Raw genomic sequence first — 25,074 nt, 5'->3', positions numbered from 1 at the left:
GGAGAGTCAGCCTCTACAGGAGAGAGGGGCTGGGGACGAGAGCTAGGCAGGACAGGAGGAAGATGCTTAGGACGAGAGTCAGGAAGGACAGGATAGAAAGGCTTGGGACGAGAATCAGGCTGGACAGGAGACAGAGGCTTGGCACGAGAGTCAGTAAGGATATGAGAGACAGGCTTTGGACTAGAGTCAGAAAGGACCGGGGAGAGATACTTGGGACGAGAGTCAGGCAGGACGTGAGAGAGAGGCTTATGACATGAGTAAGGCAAGATATGAGAAGGAGGCTTGGGCCGAGAGTCTTGACGGAAAGGATAGAGAGGCTTAGGACGAGAATCAGGTCGGACAGGAGAGAGAGGCTTGGTACGAGAGTCAGGCGGGAAAGAAAAGAGAAGTCTGGGGAGAGAGTCAGAAAGGGCAGGAGAGGGAGGCTTGCGACTAGAGTCATGCAGGACAGGAGAGAGAGGGTTGGGACGAGAGTAAGGCCAGAAGGTAGAGAGAGCCTTGGGACGAGGGTCAGGCTGGACAGAAGAGAGAGGCTTGGGACGAGAGTCAGGCAGGACATGATAGATAGGCTTACGACGGGATTGTGACCGGACAGGAGATAGAGTCTTGGGAAGTGAGTCAGGCTGCAAATGAGACAGGATTAGGGAGAGAGTCAAGCAGGACTGGAGAGAAACGCTTGGGATGAGAGGCAGGCTGGATAGCAGAGATTTGATTCGAGAGTCAGTCAAGACAGGAGAGAGGGGCTTGGGACTAGAGTTAGATAGGACAGGAGAGAGAGGCTTGGAACGAGAGTCAGGCTGGACAGGACTGAGAGGCTTGGGACGAGAGTCAGGAAGCACAGGAGAGGAGGCTCTTGAAGAGAGTCAGGCTCTACAGGAGAGAGGGGCTGGGTACGAGAGCCAGGCAGGACAGGAGAGAGATGCTTAGGACGAGAGTCCGGAAGGACAGGATAGAGAGGCTTGGGACGAGAATCAGGCTGGACAGGAGACAGAGGCTTGAGACGAGAGTCAGGCAGGATATGAGAGACAGTCTTGGGACTAGAGTCAGAAAGGACCGAGGAGAGATACTTGGGACGAGAGTCAGGCAGGACTGGAGAGAGAGGCTTAGGACGTGAGTAAGGCAAGACATGAGAGGGAGGCTTGGGCCGAGAGTCTTGACGGAAAGGATAGAGTGGCTTAGGACGAGAATCAGGTCGGACAGGAGAGAGAGGCTTGGTACAGGAGTCAGGCGGGAAAGAAAAGTGAAGTCTGGGGAGAGAGTCAGAAAGGACAGGAGAGGGAGGCTTGCGACGAGAGTCATGCAGGACAGGAGAGAGAGGCTTGGGACGAGATTAATGCCAGAAGGTAGAGAGAGCCTTGGGACGAGAGTCAGGCTGGACAGAAGAGTGAGGCTGGGGACGAGAGTCAGGCAGGACATGATAGATAGGCTTACGACGGGATTGTGACCGGACAGGAGATAGAGGCTTGGGAAGTGAGTCAGGCTGGAAAGGAGACAGGATTGGAAAGAGAGTCAGGCAGGACTCGAGAGAAAGGCTTGGGATGAGAGACAGGCTGGATAGCAGAGACAGATTTGATTTGAGAGTCAGTCAAGACAGGAGAGAGGGGCTTGGGACTAGAATTAGATAGGACAGGAGAGAGAGGCTTGGGACGAGAGTCAGGAAGAACAGGAGAGGAGGCTCTTGAGGAGAGTCAGGCTCTACAGGAGAAAGGGGCTGGGGAAAAGAGCTAGTTAGGACAGGAGAGAGATGCTTAGGACGAGAGTCAGGAAGGACAGGATAGAGAGGCTTGGGACGAGAATCAGGCTGGACAGGAGACAGAGGCTTGGGACGAGAGTCAGGAAGGATATGAGAGACAGGCTTGGGACTAGAGTCAGAACGGACAGGGGAGAGATACTTGGGACGAGAGTCAGGCAGGTCAGGAGAGAGAGGCTTAGGATGTGAGTAAGGCAAGACATGAGAGGGAGGCTTGGGCCGAGAGGCTTGACGGAAATGATAGAGAGGCTTAGGACGAGAATCAGGTCGGGCAGGAGAGAGAGGCTTGGTACGAGAGTCAGGCGGGAAAGAAAAGGGAAGTCTGGGGAGAGAGTCAGAAAGGACAGGAGAGGGAGGCTTGCGACGAGAGTCAAGCGGGACAGGAGAGAGAGTCTTGGGACGAGAGTAAGGCCAGAAGGTAGAGAGAGCCTTGGGACGAGAGTGAGGCTGGACAGAAGAGAGAGGCTTGTGACGAGAGTTAGGCAGGACATGATGGATAGGCTTACGACGGGATTGTGACCGGACAGGAGATAGAGGCTTGTGAAGTGAGTCAGGCTGGAAAGGAGACAGGATTGGGAAGACAGTTAGGCAGGACTGGAGAGAAAGTCTTTGGATGAGTGGCAGTCTGGATAGCAGAGAGAGATTTGATTCGAGAGTCAGTCAAGACAGGAGAGAGGGGCTTGGGACTAGAGTTAGATAGGAAAGGAGAGAGAGGCTTGGGACGACGGTCAGGCTGAACAGGACTGAGAGGCTTCGGACGAGAGTCAGGAAGCACAGGAGAGGAGGCTCTTGAGGAGAGTCAGGCTCTACAGGAGAGAGGGGCTGGGTTCGAGAGCTAGGCAGGACAGGAGAGAGATGCTTGGGACGAGAGTCAGGAAGAACAGGAGAGGAGGCTCTTGAGGAGAGTCAGGCTCTACAGGAGAAAGGGGCTGGGGAAAAGAGCTAGTTAGGACAGGAGAGAGATGCTTAGGACGAGAGTCAGGAAGGACAGGATAGAGAGGCTTGGGACGAGAATCAGGCTGGGCAGGAGGCAGAGGCTTGGCACGAGAGTCAGGCAGGATAAGAGAGACAAGCTTGGGACTAGAGTCAGAAAGGACCGGGGAGAGATAGTTGGGACGAGAGTCAGGCAGGACAGGAGAAAGAGGCTTAGGACGTGAGTAAGGCAAGACATGAGAGGGAAGCTTGGGCCGAGAGTCTTGACGGAAAGAATAGAGAGGCTTAGGACGAGAATCAGGTCGGACGGGAGAGAGAGGCTTGGTACGAGAGTCAGGCGGGAAAGAAAAGTGAAGTCTCGGGAGTGAGTCAGAAAGGACAGGAGAGGGAGGCTTGCGACGAGAGTCATGCAGGACAGGAGAGAGAGGCTTGGGACGAGAGTAAGGCCAGAAGGTAGAGAGAGCCTTGGGATGAGAGTCAGGCTGGACAGAAGAGAGAGGCTTGGGACGAGAGTCAGGCAGGACATGATAGATAGGCTTACGACGGGATTGTGACCGGACTGGAGATAGAGGCTTGGGAAGTGAGTCAGGCTGGAAAGGAGACAAGATTGGGAAGAGAGTCAGGCAGGACTGGAGAGAAAGGCTTGGGATGAGGGGCAGGCTGGATAGCAGAGAGAGATTTGATTCGAGAGTCAGTCAAGACAGGAGAGAGGGGCTTGGGACAAGAGTTAGATAGGACAGGAGAGAGAGGCTTGGGAGGAGAGTCAGGCTGGACAGGACTGATAGGCTTGGGACGAGAGTCAGGAAGAACAGGAGAGGAGGCTCTTGAGGAGAGTCAGGCTCTACAGGAGAGAGGGGCTGGGGACGAGAGCTAGGCAGGACAGGAGAGAGATCCTTAGGACGAGAGTCAGGAAGGACAGGATAGAGAGGCTTGGGACGAAAATCAGGCTGGACAGGAGACAGAGGCTTGGCACGAGAGTCAGGCAGGATACGAGAGACAGGCTTTGGACTAGAGTCAGAAAGGACCGGGGAGAGATACTTGGGACGAGAGTCAGGCAGGACGTGAGAGAGAGGCTTACGACATGAGTAAGGCAAGATATGAGAGGGAGGCTTGGGCCGAGAGTCTTGACGGAAAGGATAGAGAGGCTTAGGACGAGAATCAGGTCAGACAGGAGAGAGAGGCTTGGTACGAGAGTCAGGCGGGAAAGAAAGGAGAAGTCTGGGGAGAGAGTCAGAAAGGACAGGAGAGGGAGGCTTGCGATGAGAGTCATGCAGGACAGGAGAAAGAGGGTTGGGACGAGAGTAAGGCCAGAAGGTAGAGAGAGACTTGGGACGAGAGTCAGGTTGGACAGAAGAGAGAGGCTTGGGACGAGAGTCAGGCAGGACATGATAGATAGGCTTACGACGGGATTGTGACCAGACAGGAGATAGAGTCTTGGGAAGTGAGTCAGGCTGCAAAGGAGACAGGATTAGGGAGAGAGTCAGGCAGGACTGGAGAGAATGGCTTGGGATGAGATGCAGGCTGGATAGCAGAGATTTGATTCGAGAGTCAGTCAAGACAGGAGAGAGGGGCGTGGGACTAGAGTTAGATAGGACAGGAGAGAGAGGCTTGGAACGAGAGTAGCTTGGACAGGACTGAGAGGCTTGGGACGAGAGTAAGGAAGCACAGGAGAAGAGGCTCTTGCTGAGAGTCAGGCTCTACAGGAGAGAGGGGCTGGGTACGAGAGCTAGGCAGGACAGGAGAGAGATGCTTAGGACGAGAGTCAGGAAGGAAAGGATAGAGAGGCTTGGGACGAGAATCAGGCTGGACAGGAGGCAGAGGCTTGGCACGAGAGTCAGGCAGGATATGAGAGACAGGCTTGGGACTAGAGTCAGAAAGGACCGGGGAGAGATACTTGGGACGAGAGTCAGGCAGGACAGGAGAAAGAGGCTTAGGACGTGAGTAAGGCAAGACATGAGTGGGAAGCTTGGGCCGAGAATCTTGACGGAAAGAATAGAGAGGCAAAGGACGAGAATCAGGTCGGACGGGAGAGAGAGGCTTGGTACGAGAGTCAGGCGGGAAAGAAAAGTGAAGTCTCGGGAGTGAGTCAGAAAGGACAGGAGAGGGAGGCTTGCGACGAGAGTCATGCAGGACAGGAGAGAGAGGCTTGGGACGAGAGTAAGGCCAGAAGGTAGAGAGAGCCTTGGGACGAGAGTCAGGCTGGACAGAAGAGAGAGGCTTGGGACGAGAGTCAGGCAGGACATGATAGATAGGCTTACGACGGGATTGTGACCGGACAGGAGATAGAGGCTTGGGAAGTGAGTCAGGCTGGAAAGGAGACAAGATTGGGAAGAGAGTCAGGCAGGACTGGAGAGAAAGGCTTGGGATGAGGGGCAGGCTGGATAGCAGAGAGAGATTTGATTCGAGAGTCAGTCAAGACAGGAGAGAGGGGCTTGGGACAAGAGTTAGATAGGACAGGAGAGAGAGGCTTGGGACGAGAGTCAGGCTGGACAGGACTGATAGGCTTGGGACGAGAGTCAGGAAGAACAGGAGAGGAGGCTCTTGAGGAGAGTCAGGCTCTACAGGAGAGAGGGGCTGGGGACGAGAGCTAGGCAGGACAGGAGAGAGATCCTTAGGACGAGAGTCAGGAAGGACAGGATAGAGAGGCTTGGGACGAAAATCAGGCTGGACAGGAGACAGAGGCTTGGCACGAGAGTCAGGCAGGATACGAGAGACAGGCTTTGGACTAGAGTCAGAAAGGACCGGGGAGAGATACTTGGGACGAGAGTCAGGCAGGACGTGAGAGAGAGGCTTACGACATGAGTAAGGCAAGATATGAGAGGGAGGCTTGGGCCGAGAGTCTTGACGGAAAGGATAGAGAGGCTTAGGACGAGAATCAGGTCGGACAGGAGAGAGAGGCTTGGTACGAGAGTCAGGCGGGAAAGAAAAGAGAAGTCTGGGGAGAGAGTCAGAAAGGACAGGAGAGGGAGGCTTGCGATGAGAGTCATGCAGGACAGGAGAGAGAGGCTTGGGACGAGAGTAAGGCCAGAAGGTAGAGAGAGCCTTGGGACGAGAGTCAGGCTGGACAGAAGAGAGAGGCTTCGGACGAGAGTCAGGCAGGACATGATAGATAGGCTTACGACGGGATTGTGACCGGACAGGAGATAGAGGCTTGGGAAGTGAGTCAGGCTGGAAAGGAGACAGGATTGGGAAGAGAGTCAGGCAGGACTGGAGAGAAAGGCTTGGGATGAGAGGCAGGCTGGATAGCAGAGAGAGATTTGATTCGAGAGTCAGTCAAGACAGGAGAGAGGGGCTTGGGACTAGAGTTAGATAGGACAGGAGAGAGAGGCTTGGGACGAGAGTCAGGCTGGACAGGACTGAGAGCCTTGGGACGAGAGTCAGGAAGAACAGGAGAGGAGGCTCTTGAGAGAGTCAGGCTCTACAGGAGAGAGGGGCTGGGGACGAGAGCTAGGCAGGACAGGAGAGAGATGCTTAGGACGAGAGTCAGGAAGGACAGGATAGAGAGGCTTGGGACGAGAATCAGGCTGGACAGGAGACAGAGGCTTGGGACGAGAGTCAGGCAGGATATGAGAGACAGGCTTGGGACTAGAGTCAGAAAGGACCGGGGAGAGATACTTGGGACGAGAGTCAGGCAGGACAGGAGAGAGAGGCTTAGGACGTGAGTAAGGCAAGACATGAGAGGGAGGCTTGGGCCGAGAGTCTTGACGGAAAGGATAGAGAGGCTTAGGACGAGAATCAGGTCGGACAGGAGAGAGAGGCTTGGTACGAGAGTCAGGCGGGAAAGAAAAGTGAAGTCTGGGGAGAGAGTCAGAAAGGACAGGAGAGGGAGGCTTGCGACGAGAGTCAGGCAGGACAGGAGAGAGAGTCTTGGGACGAGAGTAAGGCCAGAAGGTAGAGAGAGCCTTGGGACGAGAGTCAGGCTGGACAGAAGAGAGAGGCTTGGGACGAGAGTCAGGCAGGACATGATAGATAGGCTTACGACGGGATTGTGACCGGACAGGAGATAGAGGCTTGGGAAGTGAGTCAGGCTGGAAAGGAGACAGGATTGGGAAGAGAGTCAGGCAGGACTGGAGAGAAAGGCTTGGGATGAGTGGCAGGCTGGATAGCAGAGAGAGATTTGATTCGAGAGTCAGTCAAGACAGGAGAGAGGGGCTTGGGACTAGAGTTAGATAGGACAGGAGAGAGTGGCTTGGGACGAGAGTCAGGCTGGACAGGACTGAGAGGCTTGGGACGAGAGTCAGGAAGCACAGGAGAGGAGGCTCTTGAGGAGAGTCAGGCTCTACAGGAGAGAGGGGCTGGGGACGAGATCTAGGCAGGAAAGGAGAGAGATGCTTAGGACGAGAGTCAGGAAGGACAGGATAGAGAGGCTTGGGACGAGAATCAGGCTGGACAGGAGACAGAGGCTTGGGACGAGAGTCAGGCAGGATATGAGAGACAGGCTTGGGACTAGAGTCAGAAAGGACCGGGGAGAGATACTTGGGACGAGAGTCAGGCAGGACAGGAGAGAGAGGCTTAGGACGTGAGTAAGGCAAGACATGAGAGGGAGGCTTGGGCCGAGAGTCTTGACGGAAAGGATAGAGAGGCTTAGGACGAGAATCAGGTCGGACAGGAGAGAGAGGCTTGGTACGAGAGTCAGGCGGGAAAGAAAAGTGAAGTCTGGGGAGAGAGTCAGAAAGGACAGGAGAGGGAGGCTTGCGACGAGAGTCAGGCAGGACAGGAGAGAGAGGCTTGGGACGAGAGTAAGGCCAGAAGGTAGAGAGAGCCTTGGGACGAGAGTCAGGCTGGACAGAAGAGAGAGGCTTGGGACGAGAGTCAGGCAGGACATGATAGATAGGCTTACGACGGGATTGTGACCGGACAGGAGATAGAGGCTTGGGAAGTGAGTCAGGCTGGAAAGGAGACAGGATTGGGAAGAGAGTCAGGCAGGACTGGAGAGAAGGCTTGGATGAGAGGCAGGCTGGATAGCAGAGAGAGATTTGATTCGAGAGTCAGTCAAGACAGGAGAGAGGGGCTTGGGACTAGAGTTAGATAGGACAGGAGAGAGAGGCTTGGGACGAGAGTCAGGCTGGACAGGACTGAGAGGCTTGGGACGAGAGTCAGGAAGAACAGGAGAGGAGGCTCTTGAGGAGAGTCAGGCTCTACAGGAGAGAGGGGCTGGGGACGAGAGCTAGGCAGGACAGGAGAGAGATGCTTAGGACGAGAGTCAGGAAGGACAGGATAGAGAGGCTTGGGACGAGAATCAGGCTGGACAGGAGACAGAGGCTTGGGACGAGAGTCAGGCAGGATATGAGAGACAGGCTTGGGACTAGAGTCAGAAAGGACCGGGGAGAGATACTTGGGACGAGAGTCAGGCAGGACAGGAGAGAGAGGCTTAGGACGTGAGTAAGGCAAGACATGAGAGGGAGGCTTGGGCCGAGAGTCTTGACGGAAAGGATAGAGAGGCTTAGGACGAGAATCAGGTCGGACAGGAGAGAGAGGCTTGGTACGAGAGTCAGGCGGGAAAGAAAAGTGAAGTCTGGGGAGAGAGTCAGAAAGGACAGGAGAGGGAGGCTTGCGACGAGAGTCATGCAGGACAGGAGAGAGAGGCTTCGGACGAGAGTAATGCCAGAAGGTAGAGAGAGCCTTGGGACGAGAGTCAGGCTGGACAGAAGAGAGAGGCTTGGGACGAGAGTCAGGCAGGACATGATAGATAGGCTTACGACGGGATTGTGACCGGACAGGAGATAGAGGCTTGGGAAGTGAGTCAGGCTGGAAAGGAGACAGGATTGGGAAGAGAGTCAGGCAGGACTGGAGAGAAAGGCTTGGGATGAGGGGCAGGCTGGATAGCAGAGAGAGATTTGATTCGAGAGTCAGTCAAGACAGGAGAGAGGGGCTTGGGACTAGAGTTAGATAGGACAGGAGAGAGAGGCTTGGGACGAGAGTCAGGCTGGACAGGACTGAGAGGCTTGGGACGAGAGTCAGGAAGAACAGGAGAGGAGGCTCTTGAGGAGAGTCAGGCTCTACAGGAGAGAGGGGCTGGGGACGAGAGCTAGGCAGGACAGGAGAGAGATGCTTAGGACGAGAGTCAGGAAGGACAGGATAGAGAGGCTTGGGACGAGAATCAGGCTGGACAGGAGACAGAGGCTTGGACGAGAGTCAGGCAGGATATGAGAGACAGGCTTGGGACTAGAGTCAGAAAGGACCGGGGAGAGATACTTGGGACGAGAGTCAGGCAGGACAGGAGAGAGAGGCTTAGGACGTGAGTAAGGCAAGACATGAGAGGGAGGCTTGGGCCGAGAGTCTTGACGGAAAGGATAGAGAGGCTTAGGACGAGAATCAGGTCGGACAGGAGAGAGAGGCTTGGTACGAGAGTCAGGCGGGAAAGAAAAGTGAAGTCTGGGGAGAGAGTCAGAAAGGACAGGAGAGGGAGGCTTGCGACGAGAGTCATGCAGGACAGGAGAGAGAGGCTTGGGACGAGAGTAAGGCCAGAAGGTAGAGAGAGCCTTGGGACGAGAGTCAGGCTGGACAGAAGAGAGAGGCTTGGGACGAGAGTCAGGCAGGACATGATAGATAGGCTTACGACGGGATTGTGACCGGACAGGAGATAGAGGCTTGGGAAGTGAGTCAGGCTGGAAAGGAGACAGGATTGGGAAGAGAGTCAGGCAGGACTGGAGAGAAAGGCTTGGGATGAGGGCAGGCTGGATAGCAGAGAGAGATTTGATTCGAGAGTCAGTCAAGACAGGAGAGAGGGGCTTGGGACTAGAGTTAGATAGGACAGGAGAGAGAGGCTTGGGACGAGAGTCAGGCTGGACAGGACTGAGAGCCTTGGGACGAGAGTCAGGAAGAACAGGAGAGGAGGCTCTTGAAGAGAGTCAGGCTCTACAGGAGAGAGGGGCTGGGGACGAGAGCTAGGCAGGACAGGAGAGAGATGCTTAGGACGAGAGTCAGGAAGGACAGGATAGAGAGGCTTGGGACGAGAATCAGGCTGGACAGGAGACAGAGGCTTGGACGAGAGTCAGGCAGGATATGAGAGACAGGCTTGGGACTAGAGTCAGAAAGGACCGGGGAGAGATACTTGGGACGAGAGTCAGGCAGGACAGGAGAGAGAGGCTTAGGACGTGAGTAAGGCAAGACATGAGAGGGAGGCTTGGGCCGAGAGTCTTGACGGAAAGGATAGAGAGGCTTAGGACGAGAATCAGGTCGGACAGGAGAGAGAGGCTTGGTACGAGAGTCAGGCGGGAAAGAAAAGTGAAGTCTGGGGAGAGAGTCAGAAAGGACAGGAGAGGGAGGCTTGCGACGAGAGTCATGCAGGACAGGAGAGAGAGGCTTGGACGAGAGTAAGGCCAGAAGGTAGAGAGAGCCTTGGGACGAGAGTCAGGCTGGACAGAAGAGAGAGGCTTGGGACGAGAGTCAGGCAGGACATGATAGATAGGCTTACGACGGGATTGTGACCGGACAGGAGATAGAGGCTTGGGAAGTGAGTCAGGCTGGAAAGGAGACAGGATTGGGAAGAGAGTCAGGCAGGACTGGAGAGAAAGGCTTGGGATGAGGGGCAGGCTGGATAGCAGAGAGAGATTTGATTCGAGAGTCAGTCAAGACAGGAGAGAGGGGCTTGGGACTAGAGTTAGATAGGACAGGAGAGAGAGGCTTGGGACGAGAGTCAGGCTGGACAGGACTGAGAGCCTTGGGACGAGAGTCAGGAAGAACAGGAGAGGAGGCTCTTGAAGAGAGTCAGGCTCTACAGGAGAGAGGGGCTGGGGACGAGAGCTAGGCAGGACAGGAGAGAGATGCTTAGGACGAGAGTCAGGAAGGACAGGATAGAGAGGCTTGGGACGAGAATCAGGCTGGACAGGAGACAGAGGCTTGGGACGAGAGTCAGGCAGGATATGAGAGACAGGCTTGGGACTAGAGTCAGAAAGGACCGGGGAGAGATACTTGGGACGAGAGTCAGGCAGGACAGGAGAGAGAGGCTTAGGACGTGAGTAAGGCAAGACATGAGAGGGAGGCTTGGGCCGAGAGTCTTGACGGAAAGGATAGAGAGGCTTAGGACGAGAATCAGGTCGGACAGGAGAGAGAGGCTTGGTACGAGAGTCAGGCGGGAAAGAAAAGTGAAGTCTGGGAGAGAGTCAGAAAGGACAGGAGAGGGAGGCTTGCGACGAGAGTCAGGCAGGACAGGAGAGAGAGGCTTGGGACGAGAGTAAGGCCAGAAGGTAGAGAGAGCCTTGGGACGAGAGTCAGGCTGGACAGAAGAGAGAGGCTTGGGACGAGAGTCAGGCAGGACATGATAGATAGGCTTACGACGGGATTGTGACCGGACAGGAGATAGAGGCTTGGGAAGTGAGTCAGGCTGGAAAGGAGACAGGATTGGGAAGAGAGTCAGGCAGGACTGGAGAGAAAGGCTTGGGATGAGGGCAGGCTGGATAGCAGAGAGAGATTTGATTCGAGAGTCAGTCAAGACAGGAGAGAGGGGCTTGGGACTAGAGTTAGATAGGACAGGAGAGAGAGGCTTGGGACGAGAGTCAGGCTGGACAGGACTGAGAGGCTTGGGACGAGAGTCAGGAAGCACAGGAGAGGAGGCTCTTGAGGAGAGTCAGGCTCTACAGGAGAGAGGGGCTGGGGACGAGAGCTAGGCAGGACAGGAGAGAGATGCTTAGGACGAGAGTCAGGAAGGACAGGATAGAGAGGCTTGGGACGAGAATCAGGCTGGACAGGAGACAGAGGCTTGGGACGAGAGTCAGGCAGGATATGAGAGACAGGCTTGGGACTAGAGTCAGAAAGGACCGGGGAGAGATACTTGGGACGAGAGTCAGGCAGGACAGGAGAGAGAGGCTTAGGACGTGAGTAAGGCAAGACATGAGAGGGAGGCTTGGGCCGAGAGTCTTGACGGAAAGGATAGAGAGGCTTAGGACGAGAATCAGGTCGGACAGGAGAGAGAGGCTTGGTACGAGAGTCAGGCGGGAAAGAAAAGTGAAGTCTGGGGAGAGAGTCAGAAAGGACAGGAGAGGGAGGCTTGCGACGAGAGTCATGCAGGACAGGAGAGAGAGGCTTGGAACGAGAGTAAGGCCAGAAGGTAGAGAGAGCCTTGGGACGAGAGTCAGGCTGGACAGAAGAGAGAGGCTTGGGACGAGAGTCAGGCAGGACATGATAGATAGGCTTACGACGGGATTCTGACCGGACAGGAGATAGAGGCTTGGGAAGTGAGTCAGGCTGGAAAGGAGACAGGATTGGGAAGAGAGTCAGGCAGGACTGGAGAGAAAGGCTTCGGATGAGGGGCAGGCTGGATAGCAGAAAGAGATTTGATTCGAGAGTCAGTCAAGACAGGAGAGAGGGGCTTGGGAATAGAGTTAGATAGGACAGGAGAGAGAGGCTTGGGACGAGAGTCAGGCTGGACAGGACTGAGAGCCTTGGGACGAGAGTCAGGAAGAACAGGAGAGGAGGCTCTTGAAGAGAGTCAGGCTCTACAGGAGAGAGGGGCTGGGGACGAGAGCTAGGCAGGACAGGAGAGAGATGCTTAGGACGAGAGTCAGGAAGGACAGGATAGAGAGGCTTGGGACGAGAATGAGGCTGGACAGGAGACAGAGGCTTGGGACGAGAGTCAGGCAGGATATGAGAGACAGGCTTGGGACTAGAGTCAGAAAGGACCGGGGAGAGATACTTGTGACGAGAGTCAGGCAGGACAGGAGAGAGAGGCTTAGGACGTGAATAAGGCAAGACATGAGAGGTAGGCTTGGGCCGAGAGTCTTGACGGAAGGGATAGAGAGGCTTAGGACGAGAATCAGGTCGGACAGGAGAGAGAGGCTTGGTACGAGAGTCAGGCGGGAAAGAAAAGTGAAGTCTGGGGAGAGAGTCAGAAATGACAGGAGAGGGAGTCTTGCGACGAGAGCCAAGCAGGACAGAAGAGAGAGGCTTCGAACGAGAGTAAGGCCAGAAGGTAGAGAGAGCCTTGGGACGAGAGTCAGGCTGGACAGAAGAGAGAGGCTTGGGACGAGAGTCAGGCAGGACATGATAGATAGGCTTACGACGGGATTCTGACCGGACAGGAGATAGAGGCTTGGGAAGTGAGTCAGGCTGGAGAGGAGACAGTATTTGGAAGAGAGTCAGGCAGGCCTTAAGAGAAAGGCTTGGGATAAGGGGCAGGCTGGATAGCAGAGAGAGATTTGATTCGAGAGTCAGTCAAGACAGGAGAGAGGGGCTTGGGACTAGAGTTAGACAGGACAGGAGAGAGAGGCTTGGGACGAGAGTCAGGCTGGACAGGACTGAGAGCCTTGGGACGAGAGTCAGGAAGAACAGGAGAGGAGGCTCTTGAAGAGAGTCAGGCTCTACAGGAGAGAGGGGCTGGGGACGAGAGCTAGGCAGGACAGGAGAGAGATGCTTAGGACGAGAGTCAGGAAGGACAGGATAGAGAGGCTTGGGACGAGAATGAGGCTGGACAGGAGACAGAGGCTTGGGACGAGAGTCAGGCAGGATATGAGAGACAGGCTTGGGACTAGAGTCAGAAAGGACCGGGGAGAGATACTTGTGACGAGAGTCAGGCAGGACAGGAGAGAGAGGCTTAGGACGTGAGTAAGGCAAGACATGAGAGGGAGGCTTGGGCCGAGAGTCTTGACGGAAGGATAGAGAGGCTTAGGACGAGAATCAGGTCGGACAGGAGAGAGAGGCTTGGTACGAGAGTCAGGCGGGAAAGAAAAGTGAAGTCTGGGGAGAGAGTCAGAAAGGACAGGAGAGGGAGGCTTGTGACGAGAGTCAGGCAGGACAGGAGAGAGAGGCTTGGGACGAGAGTAAGGCCAGAAGGTAGAGAGAGCCTTGGGACGAGAGTCAGGCTGGACAGAAGAGAGAGGCTTGGGACGAGAGTCAGGCAGGACATGATAGATAGGCTTACGACGGGATTGTGACCGGACAGGAGATAGAGGCTTGGGAAGTGAGTCAGGCTGGAAAGGAGACAGGATTGGGAAGAGAGTCAGGCAGGACTGGAGAGAAAGGCTTGGGATGAGGGGCAGGCTGGATAGCAGAGAGAGATTTGATTCGAGAGTCAGTCAAGACAGGAGAGAGGGGCTTGGGACTAGAGTTAGATAGGACAGGAGAGAGAGGCTTGGGACGAGAGTCAGGCTGGACAGGACTGAGAGGCTTGGGACGAGAGTCAGGAAGCACAGGAGAGGAGGCTCTTGAGGAGAGTCAGGCTCTACAGGAGAGAGGGGCTGGGGACGAGAGCTAGGCAGGACAGGAGAGAGATGCTTAGGACGAGAGTCAGGAAGGACAGGATAGAGAGGCTTGGGACGAGAATCAGGCTGGACAGGAGACAGAGGCTTGGGACGAGAGTCAGGCAGGATATGAGAGACAGGCTTGGGACTAGAGTCAGAAAGGACCGGGGAGAGATACTTGGGACGAGAGTCAGGCAGGACAGGAGAGAGAGGCTTAGGACGTGAGTAAGGCAAGACATGAGAGGGAGGCTTGGGCCGAGAGTCTTGACGGAAAGGATAGAGAGGCTTAGGACGAGAATCAGGTCGGACAGGAGAGAGAGGCTTGGTACGAGAGTCAGGCGGGAAAGAAAAGTGAAGTCTGGGGAGAGAGTCAGAAAGGACAGGAGAGGGAGGCTTGCGACGAGAGTCAGGCAGGACAGGAGAGAGAGGCTTGGGACGAGAGTAAGGCCAGAAGGTAGAGAGAGCCTTGGGACGAGAGTCAGGCTGGACAGAAGAGAGAGGCTTGGGACGAGAGTCAGGCAGGACATGATAGATAGGCTTACGACGGGATTGTGACCGGACAGGAGATAGAGGCTTGGGAAGTGAGTCAGGCTGGAAAGGAGACAGGATTGGGAAGAGAGTCAGGCAGGACTGGAGAGAAAGGCTTGGGATGAGGGGCAGGCTGGATAGCAGAGAGAGATTTGATTCGAGAGTCAGTCAAGACAGGAGAGAGGGGCTTGGGACTAGAGTTAGATAGGACAGGAGAGAGAGGCTTGGGACGAGAGTCAGGCTGGACAGGACTGAGAGGCTTGGGACGAGAGTCAGGAAGCACAGGAGAGGAGGCTCTTGAGGAGAGTCAGGCTCTACAGGAGAGAGGGGCTGGGGACGAGAGCTAGGCAGGACAGGAGAGAGATGCTTAGGACGAGAGTCAGGAAGGACAGGATAGAGAGGCTTGGGACGAGAATCAGGCTGGACAGGAGACAGAGGCTTGGGACGAGAGTCAGGCAGGATATGAGAGACAGGCTTGGGACTAGAGTCAGAAAGGACCGGGGAGAGATACTTGGGACGAGAGTCAGGCAGGACAGGAGAGAGAGGCTTAGGACGTGAGTAAGGCAAGACATGAGAGGGAGGCTTGGGCCGAGAGTCTTGACGGAAAGGATAGAGAGGCTTAGGACGAGAATCAGGTCGGACAGGAGAGAGAGGCTTGGTACGAGAGTCAGGCGGGAAAGAAAAGTGAAGTCTGGGGAGAGAGTCAGAAAGGACAGGAGAGGGAGGCTTGCGACGAGAGTCAGGCAGGACAGGAGAGAGAGGCTTGGGACGAGAGTAAGGCCAGAAGGTAGAGAGAGCCTTGGGACGAGAGTCAGGCTGGACAGAAGAGAGAGGCTTGGGACGAGAGTCAGGCAGGACATGATAGATAGGCTTACGACGGGATTGTGACCGGACAGGAGATAGAGGCTTGGGAAGTGAGTCAGGCTGGAAAGGAGACAGGATTGGGAAGAGAGTCAGGCAGGACTGGAGAGAAAGGCTTGGGATGAGGGGCAGGCTGGATAGCAGAGAGAGATTTGATTCGAGAGTCAGTCAAGACAGGAGAGAGGGGCTTGGGACTAGAGTTAGATAGGACAGGAGAGAGAGGCTTGGGACGAGAGTCAGGCTGGACAGGACTGAGAGGCTTGGGACGAGAGTCAGGAAGAACAGGAGAGGAGGCTCTTGAGGAGAGTCAGGCTCTACAGGAGAGAGGGGCTGGGGACGAGAGCTAGGCAGGACAGGAGAGAGATGCTTAGGACGAGAGTCAGGAAGGACAGGATAGAGAGGCTTGGGACGAGAATCAGGCTGGACAGGAGACAGAGGCTTGGGACGAGAGTCAGGCAGGATATGAGAGACAGGCTTGGGACTAGAGTCAGAAAGGACCGGGGAGAGATACTTGGGACGAGAGTCAGGCAGGACAGGAGAGAGAGGCTTAGGACGTGAGTAAGGCAAGACATGAGAGGGAGGCTTGGGCCGAGAGTCTTGACGGAAAGGATAGAGAGGCTTAGGACGAGAATCAGGTCGGACAGGAGAGAGAGGCTTGGTACGAGAGTCAGGCGGGAAAGAAAAGTGAAGTCTGGGGAGAGAGTCAGAAAGGACAGGAGAGGGAGGCTTGCGACGAGAGTCAGGCAGGACAGGAGAGAGAGGCTTGGGACGAGAGTAAGGCCAGAAGGTAGAGAGAGCCTTGGGACGAGAGTCAGGCTGGACAGAAGAGAGAGGCTTGGGACGAGAGTCAGGCAGGACATGATAGATAGGCTTACGACGGGATTGTGACCGGACAGGAGATAGAGGCTTGGGAAGTGAGTCAGGCTGGAAAGGAGACAGGATTGGGAAGAGAGTCAGGCAGGACAGGAGAGAAAGGCTTGGGATGAGTGGCAGGCTGGATAGCAGAGAGAGATTTGATTCGAGAGTCAGTCAAGACAGGAGAGAGGGGCTTGGGACTAGAGTTAGATAGGACAGGAGAGAGAGGCTTGGGACGAGAGTCAGGCTGGACAGGACTGAGAGGCTTGGGACGAGAGTCAGGAAGCACAGGAGAGGAGGCTCTTGAGGAGAGTCAGGCTCTACAGGAGAGAGGGGCTGGGGACGAGAGCTAGGCAGGACAGGAGAGAGATGCTTAGGACGAGAGTCAGGAAGGACAGGATAGAGAGGCTTGGGACGAGAATCAGGCTGGACAGGAGACAGAGGCTTGGGACGAGAGTCAGGCAGGATATGAGAGACAGGCTTGGGACTAGAGTCAGAAAGGACCGGGGAGAGATACTTGGGACGAGAGTCAGGCAGGACAGGAGAGAGAGGCTTAGGACGTGAGTAAGGCAAGACATGAGAGGGAGGCTTGGGCCGAGAGTCTTGACGGAAAGGATAGAGAGGCTTAGGACGAGAATCAGGTCGGACAGGAGAGAGAGGCTTGGTACGAGAGTCAGGCGGGAAAGAAAAGTGAAGTCTGGGGAGAGAGTCAGAAAGGACAGGAGAGGGAGGCTTGCGACGAGAGTCAGGCAGGACAGGAGAGAGAGGCTTGGGACGAGAGTAAGGCCAGAAGGTAGAGAGAGCCTTGGGACGAGAGTCAGGCTGGACAGAAGAGAGAGGCTTGGGACGAGAGTCAGGCAGGACATGATAGATAGGCTTACGACGGGATTGTGACCGGACAGGAGATAGAGGCTTGGGAAGTGAGTCAGGCTGGAAAGGAGACAGGATTGGGAAGAGAGTCAGGCAGGACTGGAGAGAAAGTCTTGGATGAGGGGCAGGCTGGATAGCAGAGAGAGATTTGATTCGAGAGTCAGTCAAGACAGGAGAGAGGGGCTTGGGACTAGAGTTAGATAGGACAGGAGAGAGAGGCTTGGGACGAGAGTCAGGCTGGACAGGACTGAGAGGCTTGGGACGAGAGTCAGGAAGCACAGGAGAGGAGGCTCTTGAGGAGAGTCAGGCCCTACAGGAGAGAGGGGCTGGGGACGAGAGCTAGGCAGGACAGGAGAGAGATGCTTAGGACGAGAGTCAGGAAGGACAGGATAGAGAGGCTTGGGACGAGAATCAGGCTGGACAGGAGACAGAGGCTTGGGACGAGAGTCAGGCAGGATATGAGAGACAGGCTTGGGACTAGAGTCAGAAAGGACCGGGGAGAGATACTTGGACGAGAGTCAGGCAGGACAGGAGAGAGAGGCTTAGGACGTGAGTAAGGCAAGACATGAGAGGGAGGCTTGGGCCGAGAGTCTTGACGGAAAGGATAGAGAGGCTTAGGACGAGAATCAGGTCGGACAGGAGAGAGAGGCTTGGTACGAGAGTCAGGCGGGAAAGAAAAGTGAAGTCTGGGGAGAGAGTCAGAAAGGACAGGAGAGGGAGGCTTGCGACGAGAGTCAGGCAGGACAGGAGAGAGAGTCTTGGGACGAGAGTAAGGCCAGAAGGTAGAGAGAGCCTTGGGACGAGAGTCAGGCTGGACAGAAGAGAGAGGCTTGGGACGAGAGTCAGGCAGGACATGATAGATAGGCTTACGACGGGATTGTGACCGGACAGGAGATAGAGGCTTGGGAAGTGAGTCAGGCTGGAAAGGAGACAGGATTGGGAAGAGAGTCAGGGAAGACAGGAGAGTAAGGCTTGGAATGAGTGGCAGGCTGGATAGCCGAGAGAGATTTGATTCGAGAGTCAGTCAAGACAGGAGAGAGGGGCTTGGGACTAGAGTTAGATATGACAGGAGAGAGTGGCTTGGGACGAGAGTCAGGATGGACAGGACTGAGAGGCTTGGGACGAGAGTCAGGAAGCACAGGAGAGGAGACTCTTGAGGAGAGTCAGGCCCTAAAGGAGAGAGGGGCTGGTGACGAGAGCTAGGCAGGACAGGAGAAAGATGCTTAGGACGAGAGTCAGGAAGGACAGGATAGCGAGGCTTGGGACGAGAATTAGGCTGGACAGGAGACAGAGGCCTGGGACGAGAGTCAGGCAGGATAATAGAGACAGGCTTGGGACTAAAGTCAGAAAGGACCGGGGAGAGATACTTGGGACGAGAGTCAGGCAGGACAGGAGAGAGAGGCTTCGGACGTGAGTAAGGCAAGACATGAGAGGGAGGCTTGGGCCGAGAGTCTTGACGGAAAGGATAGAGAGGCTTAGGACGAGAATCAGGTCGGACAGGAGAGAGAGGCTTGGTACGAGAGTCAGGCGGGAAAGAAAAGTGAAGTCTGGGGAGAGAGTCAGAAAGGACAGGAGAGGGAGGCTTGCGACGAGAGTCAGGCAGGACAGGAGAGAGAGGCTTGGGACGAGAGTAAGGCCAGAAGGTAGAGAGAGCCTTGGGACGAGAGTCAGGCTGGACAGAAGAGAGAGGCTTGGGACGAGAGTCAGGCAGGACATGATAGATAGGCTTACGACGGGATTGTGACCGGACAGGAGATAGAGGCTTGGGAAGTGAGTCAGGCTGGAAAGGAGACAGGATTGGGAAGAGAGTCAGGCAGGACTGGAGAGAAAGTCTTGGGATGAGTGGCAGGCTGGATAGCAGAGAGAGATTTGATTCGAGAGTCAGTCAAGACAGGAGAGAGGGGCTTGGGACTAGAGTTAGATAGGACAGGAGAGAGAGGCTTGGGACGAGAGTCAGGCTGGACAGGACTGAGAGGCTTGGGACGAGAGTCAGGAAGCACAGGAGAGGAGGCTCTTGAGGAGAGTCAGGCTCTACAGGAGAGAGGGGCTGGGGACGAGAGCTAGGCAGGACAGGAGAGAGATGCTTAGGACGAGAGTCAGGAAGGACAGGATAGAGAGGCTTGGGACGAGAATCAGGCTGGACAGGAGACAGAGGCTTGGGACGAGAGTCAGGCAGGATATGAGAGACAGGCTTGGGACTAGAGTCAGAAAGGACCGGGGAGAGATACTTGGGACGAGAGTCAGGCAGGACAGGAGAGAGAGGCTTAGGACGTGAGTAAGGCAAGACATGAGAGGGAGGCTTGGGCCGAGAGTCTTGACGGAAAGGATAGAGAGGCTTAGGACGAGAATCAGGTCGGACAGGAGAGAGAGGCTTGGTACGAGAGTCAGGCGGGAAAGAAAAGTGAAGTCTGGGGAGAGAGTCAGAAAGGACAGGAGAGGGAGGCTTGCGACGAGAGTCAGGCAGGACAGGAGAGAGAGGCTTGGGACGAGAGTAAGGCCAGAAGGTAGAGAGAGCCTTGGGACGAGAGTCAGGCTGGACAGAAGAGAGAGGCTTGGGACGAGAGTCAGGCAGGACATGATAGATAGGCTTACGACGGGATTGTGACCGGACAGGAGATAGAGGCTTGGGAAGTGAGTCAGGCTGGAAAGGAGACAGGATTGGGAAGAGAGTCAGGCAGGACTGGAGAGAAAGGCTTGGATGAGGGGCAGGCTGGATAGCAGAGAGAGATTTGATTCGAGAGTCAGTCAAGACAGGAGAGAGGGGCTTGGGACTAGAGTTAGATAGGACAGGAGAGAGAGGCTTGGGACGAGAGTCAGGCTGGACAGGACTGAGAGGCTTGGGACGAGAGTCAGGAAGAACAGGAGAGGAGGCTCTTGAGGAGAGTCAGGCTCTACAGGAGAGAGGGGCTGGGGACGAGAGCTAGGCAGGACAGGAGAGAGATGCTTAGGACGAGAGTCAGGAAGGACAGGATAGAGAGGCTTGGGACGAGAATCAGGCTGGACAGGAGACAGAGGCTTGGGACGAGAGTCAGGCAGGATATGAGAGACAGGCTTGGGACTAGAGTCAGAAAGGACCGGGGAGAGATACTTGGGACGAGAGTCAGGCAGGACAGGAGAGAGAGGCTTAGGACGTGAGTAAGGCAAGACATGAGAGGGAGGCTTGGGCCGAGAGTCTTGACGGAAAGGATAGAGAGGCTTAGGACGAGAATCAGGTCGGACAGGAGAGAGAGGCTTGGTACGAGAGTCAGGCGGGAAAGAAAAGTGAAGTCTGGGGAGAGAGTCAGAAAGGACAGGAGAGGGAGGCTTGCGACGAGAGTCAGGCAGGACAGGAGAGAGAGGCTTGGGACGAGAGTAAGGCCAGAAGGTAGAGAGAGCCTTGGGACGAGAGTCAGGCTGGACAGAAGAGAGAGGCTTGGGACGAGAGTCAGGCAGGACATGATAGATAGGCTTACGACGGGATTGTGACCGGACAGGAGATAGAGGCTTGGGAAGTGAGTCAGGCTGGAAAGGAGACAGGATTGGAAGAGAGTCAGGCAGGACTGGAGAGAAAGGCTTGGGATGAGGGGCAGGCTGGATAGCAGAGAGAGATTTGATTCGAGAGTCAGTCAAGACAGGAGAGAGGGGCTTGGGACTAGAGTTAGATAGGACAGGAGAGAGAGGCTTGGGACGAGAGTCAGGCTGGACAGGACTGAGAGGCTTGGGACGAGAGTCAGGAAGCACAGGAGAGGAGGCTCTTGAGGAGAGTCAGGCCCTACAGGAGAGAGGGGCTGGGGACGAGAGCTAGGCAGGACAGGAGAGAGATGCTTAGGACGAGAGTCAGGAAGGACAGGATAGAGAGGCTTGGGACGAGAATCAGGCTGGACAGGAGACAGAGGCTTGGGACGAGAGTCAGGCAGGATATGAGAGACAGGCTTGGGACTAGAGTCAGAAAGGACCGGGGAGAGATACTTGGGACGAGAGTCAGGCAGGACAGGAGAGAGAGGCTTAGGACGTGAGTAAGGCAAGACATGAGAGGGAGGCTTGGGCCGAGAGTCTTGACGGAAAGGATAGAGAGGCTTAGGACGAGAATCAGGTCGGACAGGAGAGAGAGGCTTGGTACGAGAGTCAGGCGGGAAAGAAAAGTGAAGTCTGGGGAGAGAGTCAGAAAGGACAGGAGAGGGAGGCTTGCGACGAGAGTCAGGCAGGACAGGAGAGAGAGGCTTGGGACGAGAGTAAGGCCAGAAGGTAGAGAGAGCCTTGGGACGAGAGTCAGGCTGGACAGAAGAGAGAGGCTTGGGACGAGAGTCAGGCAGGACATGATAGATAGGCTTACGACGGGATTGTGACCGGACAGGAGATAGAGGCTTGGGAAGTGAGTCAGGCTGGAAAGGAGACAGGATTGGGAAGAGAGTCAGGCAGGACTGGAGAGAAAGGCTTGGGATGAGGGGCAGGCTGGATAGCAGAGAGAGATTTGATTCGAGAGTCAGTCAAGACAGGAGAGAGGGGCTTGGGACTAGAGTTAGATAGGACAGGAGAGAGAGGCTTGGGACGAGAGTCAGGCTGGACAGGACTGAGAGGCTTGGGACGAGAGTCAGGAAGCACAGGAGAGGAGGCTCTTGAGGAGAGTCAGGCCTACAGGAGAGAGGGGCTGGGGACGAGAGCTAGGCAGGACAGGAGAGAGATGCTTAGGACGAGAGTCAGGAAGGACAGGATAGAGAGGCTTGGGACGAGAATCAGGCTGGACAGGAGACAGAGGCTTGGGACGAGAGTCAGGCAGGATATGAGAGACAGGCTTGGGACTAGAGTCAGAAAGGACCGGGGAGAGATACTTGGGACGAGAGTCAGGCAGGACAGGAGAGAGAGGCTTAGGACGTGAGTAAGGCAAGACATGAGAGGGAGGCTTGGGCCGAGAGTCTTGACGGAAAGGATAGAGAGGCTTAGGACGAGAATCAGGTCGGACAGGAGAGAGAGGCTTGGTACGAGAGTCAGGCGGGAAAGAAAAGTGAAGTCTGGGGAGAGAGTCAGAAAGGACAGGAGAGGGAGGCTTGCGACGAGAGTCAGGCAGGACAGGAGAGAGAGGCTTGGGACGAGAGTAAGGCCAGAAGGTAGAGAGAGCCTTGGGACGAGAGTCAGGCTGGACAGAAGAGAGAGGCTTGGGACGAGAGTCAGGCAGGACATGATAGATAGGCTTACGACGGGATTGTGACCGGACAGGAGATAGAGGCTTGGGAAGTGAGTCAGGCTGGAAAGGAGACAGGATTGGGAAGAGAGTCAGGCAGGACTGGAGAGAAAGTCTTGGGATGAGGGGCAGGCTGGATAGCAGAGAGAGATTTGATTCGAGAGTCAGTCAAGACAGGAGAGAGGGGCTTGGGACTAGAGTTAGATAGGACAGGAGAGAGAGGCTTGGGACGAGAGTCAGGCTGGACAGGACTGAGAGGCTTGGGACGAGAGTCAGGAAGCACAGGAGAGGAGGCTCTTGAGGAGAGTCAGGCCTACAGGAGAGAGGGGCTGGGGACGAGAGCTAGGCAGGACAGGAGAGAGATGCTTAGGACGAGAGTCAGGAAGGACAGGATAGAGAGGCTTGGGACGAGAATCAGGCTGGACAGGAGACAGAGGCTTGGGACGAGAGTCAGGCAGGATATGAGAGACAGGCTTGGGACTAGAGTCAGAAAGGACCGGGGAGAGATACTTGGACGGGAGTCAGGCAGGACAGGAGCGAGAGCAATAGGACGTGAGTAAGGCAAGACATGAGAGGGAGGCTTGGGCCGAGAGTCTTGACGGAAAGGATAGAGAGGCTTAGGACGAGAAACAGGTCGGACAGGAAAGAGAGGCTTGGTACGAGAGTCAAGCGGGAAAGAAAAGTGAAGTCTGGGGAGAGAGTCAGAAAGGACAGAAGAGGGAGGCTTACAACGAGAGTCAGGCAGGACAGGAGAGAGAGGCTTGGGACGAGAGTAAGGCCAGAAGGTAGAGAGAACCTTGGGACGAGAGTCAGGCTGGACAGAAGAGAGAGGCTTGGGACGAGAGTCAGGCAGGACATGATAGATAGGCTTACGACGGGATTGTGACCGGACAGAAGAGAGAGGCTTGGGAAGTGAGTCAGGCTGGAAAGGAGACAGGATTGGGAAGAGTCAGGCAGGACTGGAGAGAAAGGCTTGGGATGAGGGGCAGGCTGGATAGCAGAGAGAGATTTGATTCGAGAGTCAGTCAAGACAGGAGAGAGGGGCTTGGGACTAGAGTTAGATAGGACAGGAGAGAGAGGCTTGGGACGAGAGTCAGGCTGGACAGGACTGAGAGGCTTGGGACGAGAGTCAGGAAGCACAGGAGAGGAGGCTCTTGAGGAGAGTCAGGCTCTACAGGAGAGAGGGGCTGGGGACGAGAGCTAGGCAGGACAGGAGAGAGATGCTTAGGACGAGAGTCAGGAAGGACAGGATAGAGAGGCTTGGGACGAGAATCAGGCTGGACAGGAGACAGAGGCTTGGGACGAGAGTCAGGCAGGATATGAGAGACAGGCTTGGGACTAGAGTCAGAAAGGACCGGGGAGAGATACTTGGGACGAGAGTCAGGCAGGACAGGAGAGAGAGGCTTAGGACGTGAGTAAGGCAAGACATGAGAGGGAGGCTTGGGCCGAGAGTCTTGACGGAAAGGATAGAGAGGCTTAGGACGAGAATCAGGTCGGACAGGAGAGAGAGGCTTGGTACGAGAGTCAGGCGGGAAAGAAAAGTGAAGTCTGGGGAGAGAGTCAGAAAGGACAGGAGAGGGAGGCTTGCGACGAGAGTCAGGCAGGACAGGAGAGAGAGGCTTGGGACGAGAGTAAGGCCAGAAGGTAGAGAGAGCCTTGGGACGAGAGTCAGGCTGGACAGAAGAGAGAGGCTTGGGACGAGAGTCAGGCAGGACATGATATATAGGTTTACGACGGGATTGTGACCGGACAGGAGATAGAGGCTTGGGAAGTGAGTCAGGCTGGAAAGGAGACAGGATTGGGATGAGAGTCAGGCAGCACTGGAGAGAAAGGCTTCGGATGAGGGGCAGGCTGGATAGCAGAGAGAGATTTGATTCGAGAGTCAGTCAAGACAGGAGAGAGGGGCTTGGGACTAGAGTTAGATAGGACAGGAGAGAGAGGCTTGGGACGAGAGTCAGGATGGACAGGACTGAGAGGCTTGGGACGAGAGTCAGGAAGAACAGGAGAGGAGGCTCTTGAGGAGAGTCAGGCCCTACAGGAGAGAGGGGCTGGGGACGAGAGCTAGGCAGGACAGGAGAGAGATGCTTAGGACGAGAGTCAGGAAGGACAGGATAGAGAGGCTTGGGACGAGAATCAGGCTGGACAGGAGACAGAGGCTTGGGACGAGAGTCAGGCAGGATATGAGAGACAGGCTTGGGACTAGAGTCAGAAAGGACCGGGGAGAGATACTTGGGACGAGAGTCAGGCAGGACAGGAGAGAGAGGCTTAGGACGTGAGTAAGGCAAGACATGAGAGGGAGGCTTGGGCCGAGAGTCTTGACGGAAAGGATAGAGAGGCTTAGGACGAGAATCAGGTCGGACAGGAGAGAGAGGCTTGGTACGAGAGTCAGGCGGGAAAGAAAAGTGAAGTCTGGGGAGAGAGTCAGAAAGGACAGGAGAGGGAGGCTTGCGACGAGAGTCAGGCAGGACAGGAGAGAGAGGCTTGGGACGAGAGTAAGGCCAGAAGGTAGAGAGAGCCTTGGGACGAGAGTCAGGCTGGACAGAAGAGAGAGGCTTGGGACGAGAGTCAGGCAGGACATGATAGATAGGCTTACGACGGGATTGTGACCGGACAGGAGATAGAGGCTTGGGAAGTGAGTCAGGCTGGAAAGGAGACAGGATTGGGAAGAGAGTCAGGCAGGACTGGAGAGAAAGGCTTGGGATGAGGGGCAGGCTGGATAGCAGAGAGAGATTTGATTCGAGAGTCAGTCAAGACAGGAGAGAGGGGCTTGGGACTAGAGTTAGATAGGACAGGAGAGAGAGGCTTGGGACGAGAGTCAGGCTGGACAGGACTGAGAGGCTTGGGACGAGAGTCAGGAAGCACAGGAGAGGAGGCTCTTGAGGAGAGTCAGGCTCTACAGGAGAGAGGGGCTGGGGACGAGAGCTAGGCAGGACAGGAGAGAG

This window comes from Panulirus ornatus, chromosome 11 (genome assembly GCF_036320965.1).
Source record: "Panulirus ornatus isolate Po-2019 chromosome 11, ASM3632096v1, whole genome shotgun sequence".
In the NCBI taxonomy this organism is placed as follows: Eukaryota; Metazoa; Arthropoda; class Malacostraca; order Decapoda; family Palinuridae; genus Panulirus; species Panulirus ornatus.
The sequence above is the reverse complement of the archived record's forward strand: the minus strand, read 5'-3'. Positions refer to the sequence as shown.